Genomic DNA, 8,095 nt, shown 5'->3' with positions numbered 1-8,095 from the left:
TATTGTCAATGACTCATAAAGGAGGCACAAATCTTCATTAATTATATAATAAGTGCATATCTATAAACCTTCTAGTGGAGACTAATTAAAAGGATAATGGTTTACTCTTTGCCTATTAAGTTACTATCACCAAGTTTGGCAACTAAACAGAAAATAAAAATAAAAGGAAAGTGGACTTTGTATCATTAATGATATTCAAACTTTATAAAAATATTATGCTTCTTTACAGTCATGGAAAATTTTACGAATTATTGCACTTAAGATTGATTTGTTATGATGAGCACACCCACTAAATAAGACACAGTGGAAAAGTGACAGAAGAAAGTCTGAAAGTCACACATGTATCAGTGCCCTGAGTCATCATTGTGGCAAGAATGTGAACTAGCCAATTACTACACATCCTGGTTTTGTTTTCTTCTTTTTTTTTTTTCTTAAGGGGCAAGGAGAGGTATATTTTTGCATGAAAATTAATGATTGGTGACTCAGGTGTAATATGATAGTTTGGGAAGGAAAGTGTTATACATATAAATGTAGGCAGCTCCTTGTGTGTTCTTATGATTTGAAATCCACCCAAAAGAGTACCTGTTCTCTAACCAAAAGTATGTCTCTTACTTATTGAGATGTCTATAATTCACCTCATCACTTACCACTTTTAAGTTTACAGATGGAAAGGAAACCCCTAGGTCTGTTGGGAAATGAAGCCAGGGTGGAACACCAGGAAAAAGGAGCCTGAGCAGCATGAAAATGCTTTCTTTGTATTTAGAAAATGACACCGAAAGTGGGGCAGTGGAGTGGGTAATGGAAAGGCACCCAAAATATCTCTTCTCAATATTATCTAAGAATTTGGTCCAAAGGGAATAAAAGTTTGATATTTTTTATCCTTTTGTCTTACTGAATTGACCATTTGGCCTCCATTATTTTCACTGCTTACTGAGTTGTGTTTTATGAATATATTATAAAGCCTTTGTTTCTTTTTAGAAAGTAATTTTGTCATTTGGCTCCTTTCAGATCAATTTCTTTCTAATCACCATTAACGGCTATTGATTACGACAATTCTCAGATGGAACAATTATAAGAGCCTTAATATAGAGAGATTTATATCAAATCCAAACTAAATTTTTACCTAAATTTTTGGCATTTGGTTCAGATAGAGTGATTATAGGAACCGTATGCATATACTATAGAAACTTTTGTATATAGAGAACTTTCCAACATATGATATATATTATGTATATTATAATATATATATGGGAGGGAGAGAGAGTGAGAGAGAGAGAGAACAAGAAACAGAAAGAGGAAAGGAGAGACAGAGACAAAGACTTATATGTGCACATTTTAAACTTTAATTTAACCTCTTAAGACACTTAATCTGTCTAGATGGTTACTTTTGTCTAGGTGAGGAATTATATCTACATTATTATTGGAAAATCCCCGTGGGCTTGTGTAAGTTACTAAAGAAATATGGGAAAACCTATAAATTTTATCTCTAGAGAAATTGTTCATTTAAGATGATTCTCTGCTAGTTTTTAACTTTCTAGATTTCTTTCTAACCCCATCTTGCTTTCTTACTTTCCACTTCCAAAAATTCTTAACATACCATCTAAAATGTATCAAATTCATTTCCTAAGAGTAAAGCTAGCCATCTACTGAATAATCTACTTCCTCTGTCCACTCTTACTCCTAAAGCTATCCCCTCCAAGAAAAATTGCTGATATCTCATTTTATCAAGTCATCTAATCTTTGCCTCAGAGCCTTTTTCCAAGCTGTATCCTACACATGGCGAGGCAATTAGGATAGCCAGCTCCAGCAATGATTGGGGGATAAGGGCGAGAGCATAACCATGGCATCTTATCAAAGAAGTGTTTGGCTAAGATTCTGTGTCTTAGCTCTAAAAGTTAAGACTGCTAGAAAATCTACTAAGCTAATGAAGTTTTTGTTTTTAGTTTGCTTTGAAAGACCAATCCTCGTGCAACTCTTTACTACTACTTAGAATTATTTAGGAAGGTGTTTGGAGGATCTAGAGAGAAAAAGAAATGCTTGACCAAAGTATGGCACTTTTTTTATTAGAGAAGGACTTGTTCTTCCATCTTCTGCTGAGACCTGTTTGAAATGATAAGAGCAGATCTGTTTACTTGCTTTTAAAAAATGTCAGCTGTCAATCCTGTCAACAAGATTACCATCAGATTTTCTTTGCCTCCCCAGTTTAAAAGTAGATATGGTGCATAGGTATCTGTGATATTATCTTCTATATTTGTCCATGTGTTTAAAATTTTCATAATTAAAAATAAAATAAAATAACTTTTAAAAGGTATGTAGAAAATTTTCCTCACATAGCCCCACTGCTTTACTTAATTCTTTATGCACATGTTAAATGTATAAATAAGAGTATATATTTTATGTGAGGTTTGTTTTTTCGTTAATATGAAGTATTTACCTAGGCTATTAGTTTTTTCAGAATGAATTTTTACCTGTTACATCATAAATAACAAAACTATTCAACTATCCAAAAGCTGTTATCTTATTTTGTTACAACACTGAAAGGAATATAAGTGCTGCTCTCTCCATTTTAGAAATGAGTGGATAGGGTTGTAAAGAATTCATTTACTTGCTCCATGTCTTCTTGCATTGTTTAAATCACTACAAGGAGGTACCTGAAATGATGGAACATATTTTATGGCCTCCAAAAAGTTTCCAATCGTTAAATGTCTCCTTACCTTACTTCTACCCTTACTGCCCATGTATAAACACTTTAATGACAACTTTTAGAATTACTAATAAAGTCAAATTTTTGTTTATTATTTAGATTTCTAGATATAAATTTTAAAGCCCAGCTATTATGATTAAGAGGAGAAATATGATACTTCACAGTAATTTAAAATAGTCTTACCTTACACATTCCATTATTACTGATTAATGTCTAAGTTAATTAAGTACAGAATTGCTGCATATTTCAGATACATATCTAGCTGATAGGTTCTAGTATATTAGTGGTCATCGATATGTCTTTTAGAATCTTAGAAATAATCATATAGACTATATATTTATTTTTGAAAATGATTTCAGGGTATCTAAAGCAATGTTTTTGGATTTTAGTGTCATGGTGTAATAGCTTCATTATTTTGCTTTGAAAAACACTGCTTAGTTTTTGCATTTACATGAAAGATCGCATAGGCTCCATCTATAATAAGCAGCTTATCCAGTATGTTAATTTTTTTTAATGCTGCTTATAAAAAAGGCTGCCTTCTTCTGATAAACCCCAGACGTTAATAACATGTCCTCCAAGTTAATTCTGTAAATGCCGTACTAAAGTTCAGCACAGCGGTCTGGGGAGTTTAATTAGCTTGCAGCTGCACTGCTGGGATAACATTTCTTGTTGAGGAGGTAGCTTGGTGTTCATTATTTGGGCTCTGGTTCAGAGTTCAGTGGTCATTTTAAGCTTTCTTAAAGAATTGCTTGTCTTTGTTTTCACAGAAGTACCATATGCTTTTTTGCTTAATCGTTACTCCAAAACATTAGTGTTCTTAACATTACTGTGTAGCCATTGATTTGGCCTTAACATAACAAATGGAGGCAATCTTAAGGATCCCGAATTATCAAAAGATTATCTGAGTTATTAGTTTAACTAGTATATAAATACAGATAGAACCTAAATCTCAACTGCTGTACCGTTTCAAAATTCTTTAAACTTATAAAAGCTTTGTAATGATAAAAATGGATTCTAAAATTTAAAAATTCCTTTCAAAGTTGTATAAATTTTAGCTATAGTTTCTACATGTTCCCGTAAATTATATAACTTCTATATACACTAGAGAATATGAAGACTTAATACAAGGGATCGCAGATTATGTGGGGAATTGAAAAATGTAAACACCTAGTTATTAAGTGAGTATTATGAAAACTACATTATCTAATTTCATCCTCATAGGAACACCAGAAGGTTGTTCTCATTTTACAGGGGTGAATAGAGGAGGAAGTTGGGAGTGCAGCGATTAAAGAATCTAAGCAGGTAAGGAACTTGCTTAAGATAACACAACTGGTAAAATTCAGAACTGGGATTTGAATCCAGGCCTGCCTTATATCAAAGCTCAGGCTCTTTCTAAATGTTAGTTGCTTCCTTCTCAAAGTCAAGTATAAGATTCATCGTTCCCATAATAATCTTTCCAATGAATTTTAATTTTCTTGGCATGAATTTATACAATGTGTACTCTACCATCATATATTTATATATTTCTTTGGAATTATCCATTTATCTTTACTTTTGCTATTTCATGACTTGTCAAGGCTACTAGATGTGTACATTTTCTAAGTCTAGACACTATATCCTCTACTGCCTTTCTATGCCTCCACATACTACTCTGGAAAAATTATATAACTTTTTATATGACTTATGATGGGATATTATTGCAGAGATCTTTCATTTTTTATACTATATTGTTCATATTAGAAAAATATATAAATACATACATGTAGACAATTTTCTGTATCTAGTATTAGAAAAATCTAATGATAAATGTCTAAAATGTGGAAGTTATTAGGAAAAGAAGTATAAAGAATATATACACATTTATATTACACTATACCTGGTTTTACCATTTTAATTCTTGTAAATAAAAAAAAATTAAATGAGGGAGGCAGTTTAATTATTTTTCTGTTTATAATAGTAATGGATAAAGTTTCAAAAATCTTAGAAAAGATGACTAAGGCACAGAAGTAGGAAGAATATGAGGCTAGTAAATAACTAGCACTTTATTTTTAAAGACACAAAGAGGAATTATAAAGAATAGTGACCATGTATACCACAGAAAGGGATGGCAAAATGTATGGAAGACAAGCATTAACATGATGATGGGAAAGACACCATATTTAAGAAAATGGGAGAAGTAAAAACATCACAATCTTTAGTTAGAATAAAACTACCCCCCAAATATTACCACAAATATAGATCATATATATTATATCAGTAGACTAATGATAGCTCAAAGAGAATTTAATGTGACCAAATCAAAATGATTATATTTTCATACATTCTGGCAAATTATTCAGTGTAGAAGTGTTCTTGTAGTGCTATAAACAGGCACTATTATTTGGAAAAACAATTTTGCTGTGATAAATTCTTGCTTGGAGAGTAGAGTGACTTTATATAGTTTCCATTGAAACAAGGGTTTGATAAATGTAAAAACAATGAAGAAAATAAGAAGTGAAATGATAATGGACATATATGTGTAACTCTAAATGCTAGAATTGTGTGTGATGGCAGCAGAGCATTAAAGGGAAACTAGAATTTGGAACTGGGAAATTCAGAAATGCAGAGTAGTTGAGAATCTTGATAAGGCATAGGAATCAGTCACCAGGACATTTTTTTTAGAAATAGGCATAATTAAAGTTCAAGATGAGCCAGTGAGGACAGAAACTAAGCAACAAGCAAGCAGAAGTGAGTATAAATAGATGTGAGAAGTAAGTCTAATCATTGGGTCAGAAACTGGGTAGGCAAGCAGAAGATTAAGAAAACACAGCTATCAGAGTTCAGAGCAAAGAATGAGAACCAGGATGACCATGGGTTCCAAAAGAGAAAGGCAAAGCAAATAGTCTAAACTTGGCTGGTGGTCTAGAACCAGAAAACTCACAATAGCCACATGAGTAAAGTGGTAAGGACAATTTAATTCTGTGACAGGCTGTTTTCAGAAGTTTCTCCTTCATTACCATAAAGAAATTTTATTTTAAAAATCAGTATTTCTAGGTCTCAAGAGCAGAAATAGGAAGATAAATCTCACCATACACAGCTTATTGCCAGGTTTTCATGTTGATAATAATTTGGCAGTTTTATCTACAACATTACAAAGTTGGTGCACCCTCTTTGTCTCTACCACAAAGTAGCTCCTTAAGTGTCACCTCAGCTCTATCCTTAGAGACCTGTCTAAGCTATAGTACATGTAACTATGATTTGTGATTGCTTTCTCTCTTCAAATTCACTCACTTGATTATTCTTATTCTGATGACATTTGCTGCAACTCAACTCAATATTTTTCTTAAACAAGTGATTTCAACTGTAATCCAATGATTCTCCCATACTTGATCTTTAATAATATCTGAAGCAGATTCTTTAACTTTCTGAGACCTTTAAAGTCTGAAAATTAGTTCACTACCATTACAAATTTGAATTTCCATCTGAGGTTTTCCCTCCTCCTCACCGTCTCTATGCACTTTTACTGCCCTCCTCCCACTCTTCCCAAAGCTATGGCTCTTTTAGTGTTGAAGATGGGGGTTGGGGGTACGTGGAGAAGGAGAAAAGGGCAAAAATCTCTTTTCTTGGCTATCTTCCACTACAAGCCCCTTTGGCAGTTGATGCCTTTGGCATGGCAGGCATTCAAATACTGATTCTTTTGTAGGTATGTGTGGGAGTTTTTGGAAGAGCTGAGCAAGGCCATTTGGTAGGAACTGGTACCAGCATGTCACTGGCAAGAAGAAAGGATTTTCACTTTACAGGGGGTTCAATTCAGCTCCCTGCCTCACTCAGGTCTAGCTACATCTCCTATCATTAAAACTCCATGCTTATGTATTTATTACTCATTTCTAGGTTCAATACTCTCCTGGGTTGGTATGTGTACACCACACTGTTCTACCTTTGAGTTCTCTATTTCCAACACTACAGATTTTTTTTTTTGTACTGAACTGTATATTAACATTGTTTGCTAGATTTTCCCCAGCATTTATACATCACACACACACACACGCTTGCACACACATCTGGGGAGTGGGCTTGTATAATACAGGAAATCTGATCCAGTAGATCTGATGAAGAACCCTGATATGTGAATTCTGAAAAATACCAGACAAGTCTGTGTTATAAACTGAATTGTGTCACCACCCCAACCCAAATAGGTATGTCGAAGCCCTAACCCTCAATTTGACTGTATTTGGAGACAGGGCATTTAGGGAGTAATTAATGAGATAATAAGGGTGAGGCACTAACCCCATGGGACTTATAAGAGGAGAAAGACCCCATGTAAGAGCACGATGAGAAGGTAGCTGTCTACAAGGCAGGAAGAGAGGCTTCGCCAGAAACAAAACCTTAAGGTACCTTGATCTTGGATTTCTAGCCACCCAGTCTATAGTATTTTATAGTACCACTAGTAGATTAATGCAGTCTGGTTATTAGTGCCCATGTTTATCCCTACTGAGATGCTTTCTACCAGTCTTTTGAACTCTAAACTGTAACGGCAACAGGAAACCCCAACTCTGAATTACCAGAGAATATCATTTAAACCTGTATTGCTATAAAATCATACTCTAAATTTCCTTAAGCCTTGGATAACATTTTCTTATTTTTTGCTCATCCTTCAGTTTCTTTAATCTGTCCATTTTAGTCCTTGGTCTTCCTTAATTCTAGCTGATGACAAGCACCTATTATATAAGGAATATTACTCTTCCTTTGCACTCATTTTATTTTTTTGCCTTTTTCAGAGAAAAAGATGTTCCTTTTCTTTTTTGAGGTAACCTTCTCTGTTTTAGATCCTGCCTTCTTCTGAGCTATGTGCCCCATTCCCCGGCATTTTTAGCATGCCTCTCTTGACCTCCTTCTTTTTTGCCATCAAAAATACATGTCGAAAAATTGGCTTTCGGTGACTTGGCTCTTGATGAATTGGCTTCTTTCCAATATTTCTATCTGGAAGGGAAAAAAATAGACCCTGCAAGAAGTTCCCTTGAGTCACCAGGATAAAAAAGCAAGGCAGTGGATGTAAATTTTGAATTCATCATCTGAGAGGTGATAGTTCATTTGTGTGTTCATTTCAACCTATTTTTATTTTAAGCATCTATTATATGCCAGGTCCTGTTAGGCCTGGCATGAAATAAGTGCTTAATAAAAGTTTCTTTGTACAAATCGATAGATAAACTATCACCTTGATGCTAATGCCTCCTAAACAGATAGCTTTGTTTTCTTACCTTACTTAGTAAGCTGAAAAGACATCTGTCAGTATCACCAAATCATTATTGAATAAATGAATAACATTATCCTTGTCTTTGAGAGGCTGCAATCATGAAAATGGGCAAACATTATAGAAGTTAAGATAGAGAGAAATGCTCAAGTATAAAAACT

Source organism: Pteropus alecto, unplaced genomic scaffold (genome assembly GCF_000325575.1).
Source record: "Pteropus alecto unplaced genomic scaffold, ASM32557v1 scaffold76, whole genome shotgun sequence".
NCBI classification, from domain to species: domain Eukaryota; kingdom Metazoa; phylum Chordata; class Mammalia; order Chiroptera; family Pteropodidae; genus Pteropus; species Pteropus alecto.
This window is presented reverse-complemented; position numbering follows the sequence as displayed.